At 35.3% G+C, this 22,720-nt stretch overlaps 1 protein-coding gene and 1 pseudogene across 3 annotated transcripts in view; one reads left to right on the top strand and one right to left on the bottom strand.

Moving 5' to 3' along the window:
• The window catches only part of MDGA2 (MAM domain containing glycosylphosphatidylinositol anchor 2), a 797,037-nt gene that overhangs the window by 345,809 nt on the left and 428,508 nt on the right, over positions 1 to 22,720 (top strand). The gene's annotated exons all lie outside the window — the stretch shown is intronic.
• LOC118522208 (elongation factor 1-alpha 1 pseudogene) lies at positions 3,619 to 5,268 on the bottom strand (annotated as a pseudogene).

Raw genomic sequence — 22,720 nt, 5'->3', positions numbered from 1 at the left:
TGCAAGGACTAGAACTATGTTCAAACCACTTCATTTAATGAGAGTTTATAATAAAGATAGATGGAGAGATAAGAAAGAAGGGAGGTAAAGATTTGTTGGTAAACCTACCAACCTAATATTACCTCTAGATACCCACAATTTCAGGATTCAGCTACCCACTCTCTTTCTCTTCCTTGTTTTCTTTTTCCCTCCCTCCCTCCCTTTCTCCCTTCTTTTCTTCCTTCTTTCCTTCCTCTCTACTCTTTCAATATTATCACATTAATACCAAATGAATTGTGAATATAGTTCTCTTGTAAATGACTTAAACAATGAAGTATTTAACTTGAATATTCCCCATCACTCTCCCACCCACCTCCCAGAAGTTAACATTAAATAGTTGTATGTATTATCTTGCAGTCCTTGTTTAGTGCATTTCCATAAATATGATTATATATGTTAATGTTTTATTTTCATTTTTAAATTAGATAATGAAAAATATTATTCTGTGACTAGAATTTTTCACTTGGCCATGTGTCCAAATCAGCAAGTATAGATCCAGCCTAGTGGTTCTCAATGGGTGATCCCTGGAGAGAACTGGTTAGAAATGAAAGTTCTTGTGCCCATCATGTCAGAAGCTCCTGTGTTAGGACCAGCAATCTGTGTTGTCACAAGCCCTCTGGGTAGTTCTGATGTACACTAAAATTTGAGAAGCACTGACTTAGAGCATTATCCTCACAAAGGCTGAATTGTACTCTGTATGCATGCACTAGATATATGTAATTGCTGCTATTTTGTTCAAAATTGAATTACTTATGGATTTTTACTATTACAAATAATAATTTAGTGAACACTTCTGGAATGTGTATGTGTTTATGCACATCTTTATTACATGTATGCCAGCATCATTGTAGGATAGTTTCCTTCTTCAAAACGGAATTTAGCCAAAGTTGAAAGTGACTTTTACTTGCTTCCTTAGTATAAGTGAATCTTTAATATTTTTGCCAATTTGATGTGAGAGGGGAATTACATTCCAGTGAAGTTTAAATTTTCATTTTCTTAATTACTAGTCAATTTGAACATATTCCCACACATGTATCAATCATTTGTTCATCTTCTTCATCTATTGATTATTTTTATCTACTTCTCTTATTGGTTAGCTGCTTGTCTTCTTGTGGACCTGCGGGGACTTTTTATGTACTATAAAAATAAATTCAGTGTCTGCAAAATATGTTGCAAATTTTATCTACCAGACAATATTTGTCTTTTAATATTGTTTATGTTACTTTTACCCAGAGATTTTTGTTTTTTAAAAGATGAATCATTTTAATCTTTTCAACTTTGGTTTACGAATTTTGTCCCTAGTTTAGTAGATCTCTTTCATATCAGTGTATCTTACATCGTATGCTTTCTTTTTAAGTAACAGCTTATATAGTTGCTTATATACTTGATGATTTAATCATTAGGAAACTTGTTGTCCATAGTGTGAATATTAGTCTAGTGTTCTCTCTCTTTCTTCTTCCCTCTGCCCTAATCCAGACAGGATAGTTAACATTCCACCCTACATAATAAAACATATGCTGGATTTTTATTGTTTCTAAGTAATTTATACTTAGACTCTAAGTATAACTCTAACAATAAAAATGCTATCTTTAAAATGCTATTTTTTTCTCTTTTTTAAAAAAATTGAGGTACAATTGACATAGAACATTATATTAGTTTCAGGTGTATAATGTAAAGATTTGGTATTTGTAAACATTGAGAAATGATCACCACAGTTAAGTCTAATTAACATCTGTCCCCATACGTGGTTATAAAAAATTTATCTTGTGGGGCGCCTGGGTGGCTCAGTTGTTAAGCAACTGCCTTCGGCTCAGGTCATGGTCCCAGGGTCCTGGGATCGAGTCCCATATCGGGCTCTCTGCTCCGCGGGAAGCCTGCTTCTCCCTCTCCCACTCCCCCTTGCTTGTGTTCCCTCTCTCACTGTGTCTCTCTCTGTCAAATAAATAAATAAAATCTTTAAAAAAAAAAAAAATTTATCTTGTGATGAGAACTTTTAAAAACATTCTAACATTATATAATGTTTAATGTTAAACATTAAAGAATTTTTAAAAGTTCTTAAAATTCTATCTTTATCATGAACAAAAATTGCATTAGTTTATCATTCTAGTTATCCCTTCTTATATGGTGCCATGCTATTTTAATTTCTATAGCTTTATTTTATGCTTTGCTATATAGGAAAGCAAGTCACTCCTTTGTTGTTGTTTTTCAGTATTTCCTTGATTGGCCTCAAGCATTTTTCTCTTTTCTTTGACGTTGAAAATGAGCTTTTCACACCTCCCACCCAAATAAATGCTGAAATTTTAATTACATTGCATTTTTCTTGCCATGAAACCATGTGGTAGAAAGTATGGAAAACTTCTACAAAGAACTTCTCAGTAGGACACTTTGAATATTTCAAACTTCTCAAACAGGAAGACAGTTCTATTGTAATAAGTATAATGTAAAGGTCTTTGAATTTGTTTCAGTAACAAACATGGGTATGCATATTTGGGAGGCTTTCTTTCTCTTTTCAAAGACAACAAAACAAATACGAAAATGTACATCAAGCCAAAATAGCTCTACATTTATGTGTTTTATATGCTGGCTTTTTGGGTAAGATTTCTTTTGAATATTCTCATCACTAAAATATTTTTGAAAATCATTCTTTGAAAAAATTATGTATATCCAAAATACTACCCTAAGAAGCATTAAAATTGTCTACTAGTTTATTAGAGCTCATCCTTAGAGATTGTTTGTTTTTTAAATTAAAAAAAAATTAGGGTAAGACTATTTCTCAATTTTAAAATGAGATCATATCAGTCATTTGATTGCTATACAAATGTATTCTTAACTGTCAAGACAGTTGCTGAGTTATTGATGTTTTTATCCTTGTTAATTTCATATGTAGATTTTAAAGTGATAAACTTACCATAATGAAAATCTTAGCAAACCTTCATAACAGGTTTTTCAGTTTGAAACCATTACTACTATCTGTGTGTTGTCCTTTGCAAATATTTTGTACATCTTGGTTCATATTTCCATATATTTTTTCTGAGTCAGTTAAATTTCTTACAATAATATTAATGCATGTACATGAAAAATAAATGTATTCGATTTTTGGATTTATGTCCAATTAACAGGCAGAATTGGAATCTGTTATCTAAACAGAGATCATCAAATATTACATCTCTTCCTTCTCATGGTTTATGGAATTCAATACAGTGTACTTTTTTCATCTATGATAAATCTATCTAGGCTAGATCTGTCTGCTGCATCATGTAAGAGACTCTCCAACTAAAACAACTAATATTTTTGCAATGACTCTTTGGATAGGTTATAGGAAAAGCTTTAGGATTTATTGTATTCAAAAATATATTAATCACAAATTTCATGTCAATAACTACCTTCATAGTCTGTCCTCCCACAGACTTATACACACACCTAGTCTTTTCTCCTGGAGATCTACATCTTCTTTAAGTTCATGGCTACATGGGTAAATAAATATACTCACCACAGCTCATTTAGGAGGAAGTGCTTACAGTCTTTCTGATGGTTGAAGTTATACCTTCGAGTAGTTTTGTTTCCATTGATTTTTCTTTTTTTCTCATTAAACTTTTGTTTTAGTTGGTCTCAAAATTCTGTGACAGATTTTTGGTCAAGTTGTTTCCATGAAAAAGTACTGATTTTAAAAACTAATAACTTAAAACTTCCACACACACACACAAAAAACAAATGGTCCACAAAACATTCTCCTTTCCTTCTGAAGGTTTTACGATGCATTGTTATCATTAACCAGTCTTTTACTATTAAACTTAAGTGGCCAATTGACACAAAGAGTTCTGAGACCGTTCTTCCACCACTGATTAAGACTGGGGTGGCAGGTATTGGGGATAATATTCGTTTAGCCTTCTGAGCTTTCTGGGCAGCCTTGGTGACCTTGCCAGCTCCAGCTGCCTTCTTGCCCACTGCTTTGATGACACCCATGGCAACCGTCTGTCTCATGTCACGAACAGCAAAATGGCCCAGAGGAGGATAGTCAGAGAAGCTCTCAACACACATAGGCTTGCCAGGAACCATATCAACAATGGCAGCATCACCAGATTTCAAAAACTTGGGACCATCTTCCAGCTTTTTTTCCGGAATAACGAACTATTTTCTCCTTCAGCTCAGCAAACTTGCAAGCAACGTGAGCTGTATGACAATCCAGCACAGGTGCATATCCTGCACTGACTTGGCCTGGCTGGTTCAGGATAATCACCTGAGCCATGAATCCAGCTGCTTCCATTGGTGGGTCATTTTTGCTATCACCAGCCATATTGCCACGATGAACATCTTTGACAGATATGTTCTTGACATTGAAGCCCACATTGTCCCCAGCAAGAGCCTTGCTCAAAGCTTCATGGTGCTTTTCCACAGACCTTACTTCAGATGTAACATTGACTGGAGCAAAGGTGACCACCATGCCAGGTTTAAGAACACCAGTCTCTACTCGGCCCAAGGGACAGTGCCAATACCACCAATTTCGTAGACGTCCTGGAGAGGCAGACGCAAGGGCTTGACAGTTGGACGAATTGGTGGCAGAATGCAATACAGGGCTTCAAGCAGTGTGGTTCCACTGGCATTCCCATTTTTATGGGTGACTTTCCATCCCTTGAACCAAGGCATGTTAGCACTTGGCTCCAACATGTTGTCACCATTCCAACCAGAAATTGGCACAAACGCTACTGTGTTGGGGTTGTAGCCAATTTTCTTAATGTAGGTGCTGACTTCCTTAACAATTTCCTTGTATCTCTTCTGGCTCAGTGGAATCCATCTTGTTAACACCAACAATTAGTTGTTTTACACCCAGTGTGTAAGCCAGAAGGGCATGCTCACGGGTCTGCTCATTCTTGGAGATACTGGCTTCAAATTCACCAACACCAGCAGCAACAATCAAGACAGCACAGTCAGCCTGAGATGTGCCTGTAATCATGTTTTTGATAAAGTCTCTGTGTCCTGGGGCATCAATGATGGTCACATAATACTTGCTGGTCTCGAATTTCCACAGGGAGATATCAATGGTGATACCACGTTCATGTTCAGCTTTTCAGCCCTTTCTTATCTCAGCAGCCTCCTTCTCAAATTTTTCGATAGTTCTTTTGTTGATCCCACCACATCTGTAGATCAGATGACCAGTAGTCGTAGACTTGCCCGAATCTACGTGTCCAATGATGACGATGTTGATGTGAGACTTTTCCTTTCCCATTTTCGTTTAGGTTGAGCGGTGGTTTTCATGACACCTGTGTTCTGGTGGCAAACCCGTTGCAAAAAAGCGTTTCCATTGATTTTTATACAAAACGTGGAAAGTCTTTTTTGGTTCAACACTTTCCAAAACTGCTGAAACTTTTTTATTCCCAGTATATCAGCATTAACCAAAGAATTTTTTAAAAATTTTAATGAAAAAATTCAATGAAAATCCTCATTACATGAGGATTACATTACAAATAGTCATTTTTTTGCTCCTTACGAGATCTGAATCTGTTTACAATTATTTCAGAGTTCATCTTTTGTTTAATTCCATGGATAGTCTTTCTGCATATAAGAAACATTTATCATACATTACAGATAATTACTCAAAAAATGTTAATGTACTTAATGAAAGCTTGGGGAGATGGGAATGTTAGCATAGATTTATTATATGAGACTTGTTTTTAGAGAGTTCCCAAGGGATACTCCTGTTACTATGAGAAATGCACTGGTCAGATGGGCACTGGCATCTTTGAGAAGCTCAAGGGTGACTGTCCTTGGGAGACCAGTAGGGGATGCTGCTATAGAAGTAGGATCTCTAAAATCAGCAAGATGATAGGATTCTAAAATGGCAGAGGTTGGGTGGTAACACTTCACCAACAGACTCAGTGTAGATATAAATAGTGTAATGAACAGCAAGGTTGGAGTAGCAACCAGGTTGCCTTTATCTACAGGGCTTTGTAATGGATGACAGATTATGGTGGCTTTAGGGGCTAAACAGAGGTAGCTGACTAGAGTGGTACTTGACTCATATTAATAGACAAAAAGGAGGTAAGGGGGAGGTTGACATTTTCCACTATAATAAAAAGTCGCAATCACTCATTTGGTTTCCTAATCTAAGCTAATTCACAGAGCCAACACTCATTGTTTGGAAGGGAAGCTAGGTTTCTTTGAGGAAAGGTCTACCAATATCACTACAATCTTACACTAAAAATAGTATCTTTCCCCAAAGGGATTTGTGGCCATTTGTCATAGTAATTTACATTGAAGAAAGAAAAATACCAAGACTTTTTGAGGGCTTTTCAAAGAACAGGGATTGAGTCGGCACTGAAATCAACAGATCTGTAATACTAACATGGAGTGGAGGCTTAAGAAGCCAGATGATAAATGGAGTCCTGGCCCAGAGAAGTGGGTTGATGGTTATTTCTCCAGACTCCCAAATGCATAATTGGGAGGGACATCTTTAATAGTGGGCAGGATCCCCACCTTGGTTACCTGATCTGTGGAGTAAGTCAGAGTCAATATGGTAGGAAGGACTCAGTGGAATCCTGTAAAATTGTCCCTCCCAAACCAAAATATTAAATCAGAAGTAGTACTGCATCCCAGAAGAAATTTCAGAGGTTAGGTATGACCATGCAAGCTTTGACAAGGAAGGAGTGGTAGTCTCTATCACATTCCAATTTCTTTCACATGTGAGAAACCTAAAAAGCCAGGTGGATTATGGCAGGTGATGCAAGACCATGGTAAACAATCAAATCAACACTGCTGCTGTGTCTTCATTGGAGAAAATTATCTGGTATGTAGCTCGTCATCTGACAAATGGATGCTTTTCTGTTCTCATCAAGAAGATTTTAAAGTTTGGGCGCCTGGGTGGCTCAGTTGGTTAAGCGACTGCCTTCGGCTCAGGTCATGGTCCTGGAGTCCCGGGATCGAGTCCCACATCGGGCTCCCTGCTTGGCGGGGAGTCTGCTTCTCCCTCTGACCCTCCTCCCTCTCATGCTCTCTGTCTCTCGTTCTCTCTCTCTCAAATAAATAAATAAAATCTTTAAAAAAAAAAAAAAAAAGAAGATTTTAAAGTTTGCTTTTACATGGGATGGACAGCAATTTACATGTACTACTCTGCCCCAGGTCAAGATTAACTCTCTCACTCTCTAATCTAACATAATAGTGCACAGGGAACTTGATCGTCTCAGTCATCTACAGAACATTATATTGATTACATCATGTCATTTTGACTTTCTGAAAAGGAAGTAACAAGTACTTTGGATGCCATAGTAAGATAGAAACGTGCCTGAGGGTGAGAAATAAAGTATTCCAAATTTTACTGAACTGTCAAGTTGGTAGAGATTTTTGGAGTCCAATGAGGCATGCTAGGATCATTCCATTTAAGGTTATAAAAAAGTTATTGCTTCTCACAGCCATTCCTGTAAGAAAGAGGCCCAACATATGGTGGAGGCTTTTTTGGATTTTAGAGGCTGAATATATTACATTTGGGAACATTGTTCCAAGTCACTTTATTGGATAACTTTAAAAGTTATCAGTGTCAGAACAAGAGAGGGCTCTGCAGCAAGTCCAGGATCTAGTGTAAACTGCTTTGCTGCTCACGCAATCCTACAATCTAGCAGACTTGGTGTTGGATGAGGATGCTGTGTGGATTCCTTAAGTCCTAAGAAGAGGGTCACAGCACACAACTTTAGATTCTGGAACAAGACTAAACTTTCTACAGCAGAGTACTAATTGTTATTTGAAAAGTGGCTCTTCTGTCAGTAGGGAGTAGGGTCCAATTGATATGTGGCAGCTTGGTCAGGCCATTCTGTGACACATTCTACATGGTTCCTCAGAGGGCCCCAGTAGAATGGAGCCACAGTCACTTTCTGCAAAGACTAGCACAACAACAGCTTGTTGTATGATTTCTCCTCCTTCTCTATGACGCTATTCACAATTCTCTACTCTGTTTCCGCAGGATTAATTGCAAAAATAAACTATCTACTTGTAATCTTTTATCTCAGGCTTTCTTTCCCCAGGGCAGTTCTTTAAGACAGTACCCATTTCCTGGACTCAAACCTAATGAGGCCTACATTTACACATCTAACCCTAGATTCTTCATCCTTGCTGCTGACCTTATGTTGCTTAATTGTGAATCAGAATTATTATACTTCTACTTTTCCTGAATACTTATAAAAGAAAGCCATAAGTCATTAGTAAAGGTATGATGTTCAATCAAATTTTACTTTTATTTCTTAGGACATTTATTAACATAATTAGCATGGGTATAGACCATATTTTCATAATTTATTCTCCTAATCTTTAAAAAAAAATACGTCTTTTACTTGAATTAAATCTAAGCAGTGAAAGTTTGCAAGTCCATGCACAAGGAATTTCATGTGATGGTGACTGACTATAAATACAGACTGAGGGTTTGTTTGGTTATGACAGCTTTACCTCTCATGGTCAAAATTTGATCCTCAGAGAGATCAAAAAATGGATCTCAAAACACAGTCAAAATTGTATTTATACAAATCATGTGGAAGTTTGAAATTAGATATCTTCTTTTGAAATCTACATATTTTAATGAAAAGTATCATAAGTAGGAGTGCTAAGATCATAGCCGTTATTTTATTACAGTAGTTAACATAAAATAAGTACTTTAAAATTATCAGGGCATTTCCAGGAGATAGAAGGAAATCAATACTGCCTATTAACATATATTTGAGAATCTGTTGGTTGTGTTGTTCAAAGTTGAAATGTATCATTTTAAGTTGAACAGTTGCAGTTTCTTACTGTAGAAGTTCTGAATAATTAAATGCACATTGATGAATTGGATTTTGTATTTTTATTATTAGCATAACACTCCTATTGGCATGTTTTCAGTTATGTCTTATTTAACTGAGGTGATCTCCAAATGGTAGATATCCCACAATAGTTTTTTTTTCCCCTCAGATTTTAAAATCTTTTTTCCTAGTAGTTATTGAGCTGTCAACAAATCTAAATTCACAAACCTTAACATAATCTGAAGTGAATTTTTTTTTTGAAGTGAATTTTTTTTTCATGGTGGAATGACAATCAAATTAATTGATCTATTTTTGAGTCCATATTACATACATGCTGTCAGTTTGCATATATATGTATATATATACACACACACACTTATTATGTATATGTACTTACATATATGTACAGATAAAGAAAAATTTACAAAGTATGAGTCATTTGGGCATGTTCAACATATTGTAAATGGTCATTTATAGTTATATCCACCCCTACTACTTTCAAAAGGTAGCATGTAAACAAATACAGTAGTTGTCTTCTTGTGATCCTATTGAATGAAATATATTCTCTGCACTTATGGCTAGGACATAAAGATACCAATTAAGAGAATTGGATTTACCTAAATTTTCAAACTCCAATCTAATAGAGCATTCCTTAAATTGACTTTAATACATTGAGGTTTCAAATTTAAGTTTAATAATTTCAGTACAATAATAGAAAGATCCCCCCCCATCTATTTCTATGCTAAAGAATATCCTGTCAGTGGTAGTTAATAATCTATATCAGTGCTGGTTGTAAGTATGACATATTCATTCTGAATTAGGCTTGTCACTGCCTTTCCCTGAAATGCTCAGAGATGCTTCAAAAAAACCAATAAAGAATAAAAACCTTTCTGTGATCTGAAAAATTTAACTTAAACTACACAGGGAAAGTGCTTGTAAAATGTGAGTATTTCCAGGACTGAAAAATGAGAAAACAGTTATTAGGAATGACTCAATTCTTTTTTTAGGAATTATTAATCTTTTATTTTGATTTTCTCTGAATGCCAAAGTCTTAACAAAAACCTAAAATAACATTTATTTTCTTGACAGTTTTATCTTTTTCCATCAGCAAACATTGATTTCTTCCTTTTTCTGCTTCTCATGGTACATGAGGAAACATCCCGTACAACCTGGCACCTTCTTGTTTTCTTACTTGCCTTTGGCAGAAATCATTAAATGATGTTGGATAAGCTTGAGCAGAGCAAAATCCTTAGTTAATTAGTGCCTTTTCTGTTGGGTGTCTGTGTTTTTTAAGATTAACTTTTAGTCATCTAGGTCTGCAGCATAGTGTCAAATCTAAGTGATCATTTGCATTGATACCATATATAATTAGAACAACTGACAATTTTGAATAAATTTTCACAGTGCCATCAAGAAGATGGATTATAGCCAATCATTTTGGAAGGAGTTTTCTCAAATAGCATAGGAGCATTACGTGTGTTATTATATAAAATGCATTGTAAACACATTTTATGAGATATATAAATTCTACATTAGCTAATGTCTAATATTAGCCTAAAGGGTCCCTAATTCCAAAAATTGTACAGGTGCCTAAATTGCATGATTGTGTATCTTACTAGTTTTCTAGGGCTGCCAAACAAAGTACCATAAACTGGGTAGCTTAAGACCACAAAATTTATTCTCTCACAGTTTTGAAGGCTAGAATTCTAAAATCAAAGTGTCAGCCAGGCCATACTCCCTCTGTGATTCTGCATAGAATTCTTCCTTGCCTCTTCTAGCTTTGGGTGGTGGCCATCAATCCTTGGTGTTCTTGGCTTTCACCTGCATCCTTCCATTCCGTGCCTTTGTCAACGTGTGTGTGTGTGCATGTATGTGTGTGTATGTGTCTTTGAATAAAGACACTAGTCATAGTGGATTACAGGCCCACCCACTCCAGTATGACCTCACCCTAACTAATTATATCTTCAACAACCCTGTTTACAAATAAGGTCACATTCTGAGTTACCAGGTGTTAAGATTTCAACCTATCTTTTTGGGGCAAATGATTCAATTCACAACATATATTATCTGTTCTTTTAAATTAGATAGTTCCTACCTTCACTGGGCATGTTCTGTGGCTGCCTTTTAAGGGCACATTATCTATATGATGACTGCAGTGTACCACTAATCTTGAAGAAATTTGTAGTGCTTTGCCTAAGATTTTATATTTTTTGTCCCTTCCACTTGTCTGCACCCCTACCCCTTGACTAATTGAATAAATGGCATATTTGTCACTTCTTCCTGAAAGCCTCACTTGGTCAAAGAGGCTTGCTTAAATGCCATTTCTATGTGGTCCCAGAATACCCGGCCATTTCTTATCATAATGAATGCAACATAGGATGCTGCTTCAGGGAGTTAGTGAGATTTTAGGCTCTTAACTCAAACTGCATGATTTTGAATGCCACTTTCTCCACTTCCTAGCCCTGTGAATGGAAGTAAAATTTAATCCCCCTTTCATTTATTTTCGTCATGTATAAAATGACGATAGTAGTAGTAATGATATAGTAAGCTTCTTACTATTTCAAATAAAATCACAGAAGGAAAGACTTAAAAAAATCTTGAATAATGATAAGGATGATAGAAATAAAAAGAAAATAGAATAACCATATTGTTTTTCTATTTCCTGTATCACTTAGTGGACTCCTAGAAATGAAGGACTGGGTCTTGCATTCCCATTTTCTGTCACCTTAGAGTGAACATATGTTACGATTCGCCTGGGATGGTGCTACTTTATGGCTATTGTGCTGATACACTTATTAGTGTCATCCTCTTTCAACCCCTAAAAATATCCTGTTGTGGAGAATAAAATGTATGGGACAATAAACATAAAAGCTTTACGGATAGAGGATCTCAATTATTTATCGAATGAGTGAATGGTGGCAGGCATTATCACTTTAGGTTAATTGTTTGATATTTTAATTAATTCTGTTCTCTTTAAAAAATACTAAGTTGTGTTTGCCTGTGCCTATGCCATTTACCTCTTAGAATTAGTCATTTAAGGAAACCTTCAGATTCACTTGTGTAGGCACCGTTGGGAGCCACATACCTCAATGCCTGCAGGAATGCATTAAACACTCCCTTGGTGGTCTCGAAGACTTAATGTGTATTCTTATTTTACTATCCAGCAAGGATTTAAAGAAACTTGGGAAATGGGACTCAATAATATGAAGCTATTAAACCCCTTCAGTCAGAGAAGATTCTAAGTTTAAACTCTCCATGCCACTTTTGACAATAGTATACATGTTTAATTACAGATGTTACAGAGCAGCATTGGGATCTCACCTGACTGGAGCATATTCACAAAGTATCAGACAAAAACCTGGTAATTTATTCCTTGGAATTTGTTGCTTGGTTGTAACCCTATGTTTAAATAAAATAGAGATGATGGATCCTGGTTTTTATCAGAAAAGGGAAAAATATCAATAGAAAGTAGAACAGAGTTTGAAAAGATGTATATTAAGACATACTCAACTTCACTTTTCCAACTAGTCATAGTTAATTTTGCTAGAAGTTTTTTATTTGGGGGGATACAGAGGGAGAGAGGGAGGGAGAAAATAAACAAGCAGGCTCCATACCCAGCATGGAGCCCAATGTGGGGCTCCATCCCATGACCCTGAGATCATGACCTGAGCTGAAATCCAGAGTCCGACACTTAACCAACTGAGCCACCCAGGTGCCAAGCTTTTGAAGGAATATAACCTCTGTTGTTCATAGGGGTTTAAACAGAAAGCCCAAGGGTAGACTTAGGTACTTCATAAGCATAGGGAATTTGGATGCATGAAATAAGATGGGTGATCTAGAGATGTTTTTTCTCACATATCTTTGGATTCCCCTGCCTGGAAACCAGTTAACTTCCTTGGCCAATATGTTAGTTAAACAGAGTGGTAAATATTGTGATCACAACCTATCTAACATCATGTTTATCAGTCTGAATATTGCTAAGCATTCTAGTGAATGCTCCCTAGTGATATGATATGTTTACAGATTAAACTAAAAACTACATTTAGTTTGTTATTAGACACACACATTATCTAAGTCTACCCTCACAACCATTTGTCTACTTGAGATTTTGATTCCCTCTGACTGTTCATTGACAGTCACCATGAGTCACACACTTGGCTTGTGACTACTTAATGTGGTTGTCTGGTATAATTTACCAAAAATTACAAGCCAGAATTTTTATTGATTTATATGATTTTATAAATGAATGTGTGTGTGTGTGTGTGTGTGTGTGTGTGTGTATGTCCATGAACACATACCTATTACTTCTTGAAAAGATCGTTATAGTTATTAGTGGGTTCTTTTCTCACATGGTAATCACTAAGGTTTGGACAAGGAAAACAGAAACCATTCTGATTATTTAAAACTCTGAGTTGAGAACTGAAGAAATTTAATGTAAGTAATGTGTTACGTTGGGGATATAAGAGGCTGAGAAGAGGGAGACATACTTGGTTTTCCTTTTTCTTCTGTCATCTGGTTTCATGCCACTCCCAATCCATTGGCTAAAACCAGTGAGAGTCTGGGAAACATATTCTGCAAGTTTTAGTCCCTCCGAATGATACAGAGCAGAACAGAGGAAGATTTAAAAGTTTAAAACATGAATTTATGGGCAAATGGCCACAACCAGCCCTCATAGCAGTGCAGAGAATACCACCTGGGGAATTCTGGCTTGCTTTATAGGTAGTTATCCACAAAGAGATATTTTTACCTTCATAAATAAGGCCATTCAGGTTCTAATACTTATTTTGCAGGTTCATAAGCCTGGTTTTGTTAGTATAATGAAAGCAGATGAGGGATAACTTTGCATTTTCTAAACCCATAAAGACTCATACATGTACAAACAATGCACAAATCAGGTTAGACATTTGTAATGAGAAATGCAATTGCAGATCCTAGTAGATTGTTCCACTTATAAATCAGTGTAGGTAAGCTACAGATAAAGCTAAATTATGATCAAAGTGCCCATTTTTAAACTCGCAATGGCAAATTGATTGGACCTTGCTCTTGTCTAACAGGTTCACTCTGCTGGTAGGCAAGCCAATGAAGAAGCCAAATAAAAATCATGTTGGTGAGTGAGGACATTCAACTGAGGTAGCTGAAGGCCACCTAATCTATTATGGAGTAGAAACCTGTAAGGATTGAGTCCAATAGTAAGGATTTCCCTTTTTGGACAGTGCCCGAATAGATACTACTTGCCAATTTGTTCTCCTGAAAGCTTATTTTTCCATTCCCAAGGCTGACCAATTCCTGTTTTGATTGGCACATTCTTTCTTTAGGTATATTAATATTAATACATTCAATCACATTATAGTCAGTTCCCAGAGGTGTGTTAACAATTTGCCTTCAGTATGCTGACTTTGCATATCTCTATTCTGAATTGCTGTGGTTAATTAATTATAACTGCGTTCTCTGAGGACAGTCTTAATTCCTATACCTCTAATTTCTTTAGCATGGGTGCACCTTATTATATTTTATTAGAACCCTAAAACTCTGATGAAACCTTGAATATAGCTTATCCGTTCTTCTATAATTCACACATGTGCAGACTGAGGCTGGAGAAGTTGAGGGACTAAGCCCAGGCCCCCGGGATTGTTGGGGACAGAGACTAGATTACTAGGTGGCTGCCAAACCGCTGACTTTATACTCCTCCTTTCTACCTGTCTGTGTTTTTAAAACTTTTACACCCATTCTCTCCCCTTTTTAGGAATTGCACACTTTTCAGCCTGGTAGCCTGAAAATGATCTTACTTGATCATTACTTTGATCAGATTTTATTATTGGTACTTATTAGAGGCATGGCCCATCCAACTTGAATTGTGGTCCCTGAAACAATAGCATCAGCCTCACCTGGGAACTTGAAAGAAACACAAACTCTTGGGCCCCAAACCCGATTTCCTGAATCCCAAACTCTAGCAGTGGGACACAGCAATATATATTTTAGTTAGTCTTCAAATGATTTTGATGCATTTTAAAGTTTGAGGATCATTCATTTAATGGATTATATAGTGATGCATTCCAGAATATCCCCAGAGATGTTCATATGTGTTACTGGACTATCCTTTAGACTCCAGGTGTATGCGGGTCCTAGATCTTTGCTTACCTTAGAAGAGTCACAGGGTGGTCACTGCCTGCATTGTTTCATTTTCCTAGACATGCCATTCTCCAGCAGTTAGGGACAGTCCTTCTGCTGTTGGAGACCAGCACTTTCACAGAGGTCCTCCTACTGAGCACACTCATTGGTCTTTTGGAGGCAGTTCTCTTCCAGAACACTGTTAATGCAGGATGACACTTAATAGATTGTTTCAGACTTACTTCCTCGGACATAGCAGAATGTAGTGGTTCCTTAGAGGCTGTAAGGAAAGATAGATTTAGGTTCTAGTTTTTACTTTGCCTCTTACAAGTTTTATATGAGGATTACATTACATAATGTGTGTAGGAAATTTCAGCATAATGCCTAGCAAATGTTAGGCACTGATGTAGAAGCTAATGTCATTACTGCCTTTATTACTGATGCTCCACAGAGTGCATATCGCTGCCTGAAGTTACTGCTGTCTTTGACACCTGTGCCTTCTTTTTCAGCTGAAAACAGAGATTTTTTTTTTTTTTTCTCATGGCCCCCAGTGATGTTGCCTCAAGAACCTATTCTCTGGTACATTTATTATGATCTCAATAAAAACATCAACAGGATTTTTTTTTAAATTAGGCAGGTTTATTCTAAAATATATGTGGAAATAAATAAGAAAGCAAAAATAGCTAAACATTTCTGAAAAAGAAAGTAAACTTGGGAGGATTTACCCTGCCACTTTTTAAAACCATATAAATAATAATGATTAAATACCATATAAATACCATGTAAAAATAATAAATAAAATAGCATGGTATTGTTGCATAAATAGACAGACCAATAAGCAGATTATAAAATGCTGGGGAAAGAACCATATATACTAACAAAGTAAAATAAAGGCAGTATTTCAAGTCATTAGAGGAAAGTTATATTATTTATTAAGTAGTTTTGACACAAAATGCTATCTTTTTAAAACAAAATACATTTGAATCTTTCCCTCAAATTTCATACTATTGGATAAAATATGGTCCATCCATTCAGTGGAACTCTAGGCATCTGTGAAAGAAATGAGGAGGATCTCCATATATTACAACAGAATCATCTCCGTGGTTGAGAGCTATCTATCAATCAATCTATCATCTCTCTGTATTTATTTATGTCTATACAAGCTTTTTGATATTTTTAGAAAAAAATAACATAAGAAAACTAATGAAGATTGTTACCTTTAGGAAATGGAAGGGAACAGGGATGAAAGGATAGAGATTAAGCTCGATATCTTTGAATGTATCTTATTTTATTTTATTTTTAATTATTTATTTAATTCACCTATAATTAACACATAGTGTTATATTAATTTCAGGTGTACAATATAGTGATTCAACAATTCTATACATTACTCAGTGCTCATCATGACAAGTGTGCTCTTAATCCCCTTCACCTATTTCACTCAACACCCCACCCACCTCCCCTCTGGTAAACACTAGTTTGTTCTCTATAGTCAAGAGTCTGTTTATTTGTCTCTTTTTTCCTTTGTTCATATGTTTTGTTTCTTACATTCCACATATGCGTGAAATCATATGGTATTTGTCTTTCTCTGACTGACTTATTTCACTTAGTATTCTACCCTCTAGATCCATCCATGTTGTTGCAAATGGCAAGATCTCATTCTTTTTTAGGACTGAGTAATATTCGAATATATATTCTAATACATATTCTAATACATACATATGTATATGTATATCACCTCTTCTTTATTCATTCATCTATGGAAGGGCCAGCTTGTGTTGCTTCCATGTTTTGGCTATTGTAAACAATGCTGCAATAAATAAAGGGGTGCACATATTTTTTCAAATTAGTGTTTTCATTTTCTTTGGGTAAATACCCAGGAGTGGAATTACTGGATTATATGGTAATTCTATTTTCAATTTTTTGAGGAACTGCGCTTCTGTTTTCCACAGTGGCCATACCAGCTTGCATTTTTACCAACAGGACATGAGGTTGCTTTTTCTCCACATTCTTGCCAACACTTGTTATTGCTTTTTTTTTTTATTTTAACCATTCTGACAGGTGTGAGGTGATATCTCATTGCGGTTTTGGTTTGCATTTCCCTGCTGACGAGTGATGCTGACAGTGAAGGAAACCATCAACAAAACAAAACGACAAACCACTGAATGGGAGATTTATTTGCAAATGATATAGCAGGTAAGGGGTTAATATCCAAAATATATAAAGAACTTATACAACTCAACACCAAAAAAACAATAATTAAAATGGGCAGAAGACATGAATAGACATTTTTCCAAAGAAGACATACAGATGGCCAACAGACACATGAAAAGAAGCTCAACATCACTAATCATCAAGGAAATGCAAATCAAAACCACAATGAGTTATTTTATGTATATTTTCTGAGTTATTTTATATTTTTGATATTAAAACCATGTATATTTAAATAGTTCCAAACAAAATAAATTATTTTTAAATTCCTAAAATTTGAATGCAAATGGAAGCAAATTAAGCAAAATCCATATCAAGCTGATAGAATCATCACACAAGAATTATCTCAAGTGATATTAAAACATGGTCTTTCTGTTATATCCCAGTGGGATATATCCTAAATGGAGGCAGTGAGGGAGATCTGCAAAACAAACTAAGCTGCATTTGGTAGTTGTTCTTTTAGTTATAATATTGTTTTTGTTATTTTTGCTTTGAAGCTATTTAATATATATATATATTCAATATATATATATATATTCAGCATATGGTATGCTGAATAATAGCTCCTAAGGATATCCACGTTCTAATTTCTGGAACCTGTGAATGTTACTTTATATGGCAAAGGGAACTTTGCAGATGTCATTAAGTTAAGGGTCTTGAGATGGGAGATTACCTTGGATTATCTGGATGGGCTCCACATAATCATAAGAGTCCTTAAAAGAGGGAAGCAGGAAGTCAGTAAAAAAGAGAAAATATATCCTGCTGGCTTTGAAGATGGAGGAAGGTAGCCTCTACCTAAATGACATAGGCAGTTTCAGGAACTGGAAAAAGCAACAAGCAGACAAAACAAAAACAAAAACACCAGATTCTCCTCTGGAAACTTCAAAAAAATTCAGCTTTGGGAACTCATTTTTTTTTTCCCTCCAAAGGTGTAAGATAATAAATTTGTGTGTTTTTTAGCCTCCAACTTCATGCCATTTTGTTATAGCAGCTATAGGAAACTAATACAGTGGGCCAAAGAACATAATAGAAGAGATATGTAAATACACACTCAGACAATCTAAATGAAAACTTCGTGATTTTATTTTTAGTTGGCAATGTCAATATGAACTCATAATTTATTTTTCATTTTTAAAATATATGCATTTCCTGGCTCAATCTAATGAAAAGTTCTAGAAATAATGTAGCAGAGAATGCTCATAGCACCTGGATTTTTCTCTCTAAATACAATTTTCCAGTAAGTGGGACCAGGTCTCCTTAGAAAAGTGGTTGGTTTCTGTCCTGCGGCAGGGAATATGTAAAGTGAGCCTTAGGCTTTTATTCCAGCCATAAAAAAAGAAACAGGGGTGCCTGGGTGGCTCAGTCGTTAAGCGTCTGCCTTCGGCTCAGGTCATGATCCCAGGGTCCTGGGATCGAGCCCCATATCGGGCTCCCTGCTCCGCGGGAAGCCTGCTTCTCCCTCTCCCACTCCCCCTGCTTGTGTTCCCTCTCTCACTGTGTCTCTCTCTGTCAAATAAATAAAATCTTTAAAAAAAAAAAAATGAAACAGTCAAAGATAACTTCAGATCAAAGTGACAAGATCACTTCCAAAGAACGCAAAAGTCAACTGGAAAGGGCTTCCCCTGGTTAAATAAGAAATAATAGGAATCTTAGAGTGGCTGTATTAATGTCAAAGGAAAAAAATCTTTGCGTATATAATGATACCAACATTGCTAAAACAAAGCAACAACAAAATGAAACAACTAAACCAACAAAAACTTAATGGTCACATTTAGAATTTGCTAAGACACACATGCATTTTTTTTGAAAATTGACAATAGTTGAGAATTTTTCTTGCTTTTCTATACAAACTGTATTTCAAAGTAAGCAAATACTTGCTGAAGAAAATGTCTTCTTTAGAGATGAATTTCAGCTAATATATGCTGAAAAAGTTATAGAGTTTAAATACTACCATTTTGCTACCCCCTCAAAAAATAATGGAGTAGGCAGGGATCATTTATGATGACTGAAATCATTAGGTGAAATATGTTGAGGAAATTTAAAGTGGATGGCTCAGTATGACATCACCTGGACCCTCTGATCAGTCTTAACCTAACCAAAAATTGGACAACCAGATATTGTATGCCTCTTGATGGGAAGTACACAGTGCCATGCATGAATTATTCTTGCTCTGTTTCCAAATAAATTACAAATGAACCTATATATCAGAAAGCTTATAGAACTAACTAGCAATTTCCAGAAAACATAGGGTTAGAGAACAATGCTATCACCAGGATGCAATCACCTAAATACAGAATGTAGGAAAATGTACAGGACAAATCTTCTAGTAGACAATAATGGGTGGAGGGAGAGGAGGAAATGTTACAGATTGAGACACCTAAGGGTCATATCATTCTTATGCAATGGATAGACTTTTTCCAGACTCTGACTGAAAAAGTATATATTTAATATGAGGCGGTCAAGGAATACTGAATACAACCTGGTTATTTTATATTCTATTAAGGAGTTTTTGTTAATATTACAAGGTGTAATAAATGGTATTATGGTTTTATTTTTAATGTGCTATCTGATAGAGATAATATGATGTATTTACAAAAGATATGATACAATGTCTGGAATTTGCTCAGACACTTTAGGAAAAGAAAGATACGTAATATTTTTTTTAAATGAGAGGAAGGATAGAAGAAACTGAATGGCAAACTATTGCTTGTTGAAGCTGTGTGATGGGTATGTACACACTCATTAAACCATTCTCTTTACTATAGTGAAGGTTTAAAATTTTCCAGGATATGAGGATAAACATAAAAAGTAATATTGGATTGGCTCTAGCACACAGGTGACCAGAGACTGAGCCTTCAAGGTCCTGTAACTCAGAGCTTGGCAGTCAGAGGTTTAGCCTGGAAGACATTTTAAAGCAGATAATGCCAAATATCTAGAACATGATGTAGTTGACATAAAATATTGTTAACATTTAAGACGTACAGCATGTTGATTTCACACATGTATATATTGTAATACGATTTCATCCACAGTGTGAGCCAACACATTTATCACATCACATGATTATCATTTTTTTTGGTGAGAACACTTAAGATCTAGTTTCTTAGCAACTTTAAAGTATACAATACAGTATTGTTGACTACAATCACTATGCTGTGTATTAGATATCCAGAACTTATTTATCTTCTAGTTGCAAGTTTGTGCCCTTTACTATTATCTTCCCAATTCCTCTACCTGCAATATCTGGTAACCACTGTTCTGTTTCCATGAGTTCGATTTCTTCAGATTCCTCATGTTAGTGATATCATATAGTTTTTTGTCTTTCTGTCTTTGCTTGGTCTGTTTCACTTAGCTTAATGCCCTCAAGGTTCATCTGTGATGTAGCAAATGGCAACATTTCCTTCTTTCTCATGGCTGAATAACACACATACACACACACACACGTGTACACACACACACGTGCCCTTCTGTTGATAAACACTTGGGTTGTTTCCCTATCTTGGCTTTGGTAAGTAATGCTGCAGTAAACATGGGAGTGCAGATAATTGTTTTGATATCTGTTTAGAAAATGTTATTTTTAATCTCAGTAAAAATTTTAACCTTAAACATAATAACTTCCTGTTATATTTATCATAAAATGAATTATACAATATTTAATAAATTATACACAAGAATTGACATTTTTTGTTTGTTTTGGTAACTAGATAGGTGAGTGTCTGAAAATATCTTTTAAAAAGGAATTAGGACAATGACTTCATTGTTTTATTTATTTATTATTTTTTTAATTAACATATAATGTATTAATTGTTTCAGGGGTACAGTTCTGTGATTCATTGTCATAAAGGTTGGTAGTTACTTTTAGGGAGAAGGAGATTGGGATGGGGAAGGGGTATGTGGAAAGCTTTCTAGGGTGCCTGACAAAGGTTATTTTTTGCCTACCTTATATGAATTAATTAAACTAAACGTTTTATGGAAGTAAATAAATAAATAAATAAATAAATAAATAAAGGGACACCTGGGTAGCTCAGTCGGTTAAGTGTCTGCCTTCGGCTCAGGTCGTGATCCCAGGGTCCTGGGACCAAGTCCCGCATGGGGCTCCTTGCTCAGTGAGGAGCCTGCTTCTCCCTCTGCCTGTTGCTCCCTGACTTATACTCCTCGCTCCCTCTCTCTCTCTCTCTCTCATTCTCTGACATATAAATAAAATCTTTAAAAAAATAAAATAAAATAAAAAGGAATTAGGACTTTGGACTTAGAAATAGTTATTCTCTAGTCCTTTTTATTACTAATAATTAAATAACAGGAAGAGCTTTCTGGTAAGCCATATCTAGGGTCAAGATAAACCATTTCATCTGAATTAAAAAAAAGAATGTGTGTGTGTGTGTGTCTGTCTGTCTGTCTATGTCTGTGTGTATATTCTGGAGGTATCTAAAAATTAAAAAATGCAACAAAAATACCAGAGGAAATGGATTTTTTAAAAAAAATCTCAGAATAGGTTAAACATTGATAATATTAAACCCTGAAGCCACAAATAAAAGAGTGTTATTTTTGAGTACACTAAATAATGAAGATGATGATGGTAATAATAATACAAAGTAAGTTTGGGGGAAAATCCTAAATTAAATTAAAGGCAAATATCAAACTAGAAAAGAATATTACAGTATTTATAATTTATATCCAAAACAAAGTAATATTTCAACAAAAGAAATCACAGCATATATAAGAAAAAGTACTACAACTGAAGACAAGTATGGTCAAATAATGTGAATGTGCAAAAAAAAAAAAGACAAATGTCATTTAGACCAAAATTAGCTTAGTCTGACATTTATATAAAAAGGTTGATGAAAGTTGAAAATACACTTAAAAAATCTGTTGACAAAGATAAAATGCAATTGATAATGCAGTATCTGAAATATGTGAGGGAATGAACAGTTTCCTATACTGCTAGTAGGAGCATAAATTGTTAAATTTGTGGTCAATTTGGAAGTACAATTAAAAATAATACACCTAGATTTTGACAGTTACCTCATTTTGGTGTATTCATCATAAAGGCAAACTCACATGTGTTTCTAATATTACATATTACATACATATGTCTATCAAGAATTTACATTGCAACATTTTTGTAGTAACAAAAACATGGAAACAACTTTAGTGTGCGATGTAGAGAACTAGAAAAATAAATCCATAACAACAACAACAAAACCTAACAAGGGTACAATGGAATATTATGCAGTTATTAAAAAGAATAAGGTCCTCCCGTATGTTTTGATTTCAAACTGTCTCAAGATACATTGTTAAATGGGTTGTGGGGAGGAGGATGATCAGACAAGTGGAAAAACAGAGTGCTAGCATTTGTTTGAAAAATTCATGAAATAGCCCTGAAAGAACATACAAAAACGAGAACAATGTGTGCTATCTTAAGCAGGAGAGGTGGGAGGCAGAGAATACGGGGAAGAGAATTTATTTTTAACTGTATATATTTCTTGTTTCTTTTGAATTGTGTACATATGCACGTATTTACTATAACTTAAGCGGGTAGTACTCCTAAGGGTTTGCTGGGGATTAGAAAAAGAAAAAAAAAAAAACCTTATTCTAATATGGCCTCC

This window comes from Halichoerus grypus, chromosome 8, assembly GCF_964656455.1.
Source record: "Halichoerus grypus chromosome 8, mHalGry1.hap1.1, whole genome shotgun sequence".
NCBI classification, from domain to species: domain Eukaryota; kingdom Metazoa; phylum Chordata; class Mammalia; order Carnivora; family Phocidae; genus Halichoerus; species Halichoerus grypus.
The sequence above is the reverse complement of the archived record's forward strand: the minus strand, read 5'-3'. Positions and strand labels throughout refer to the sequence as shown.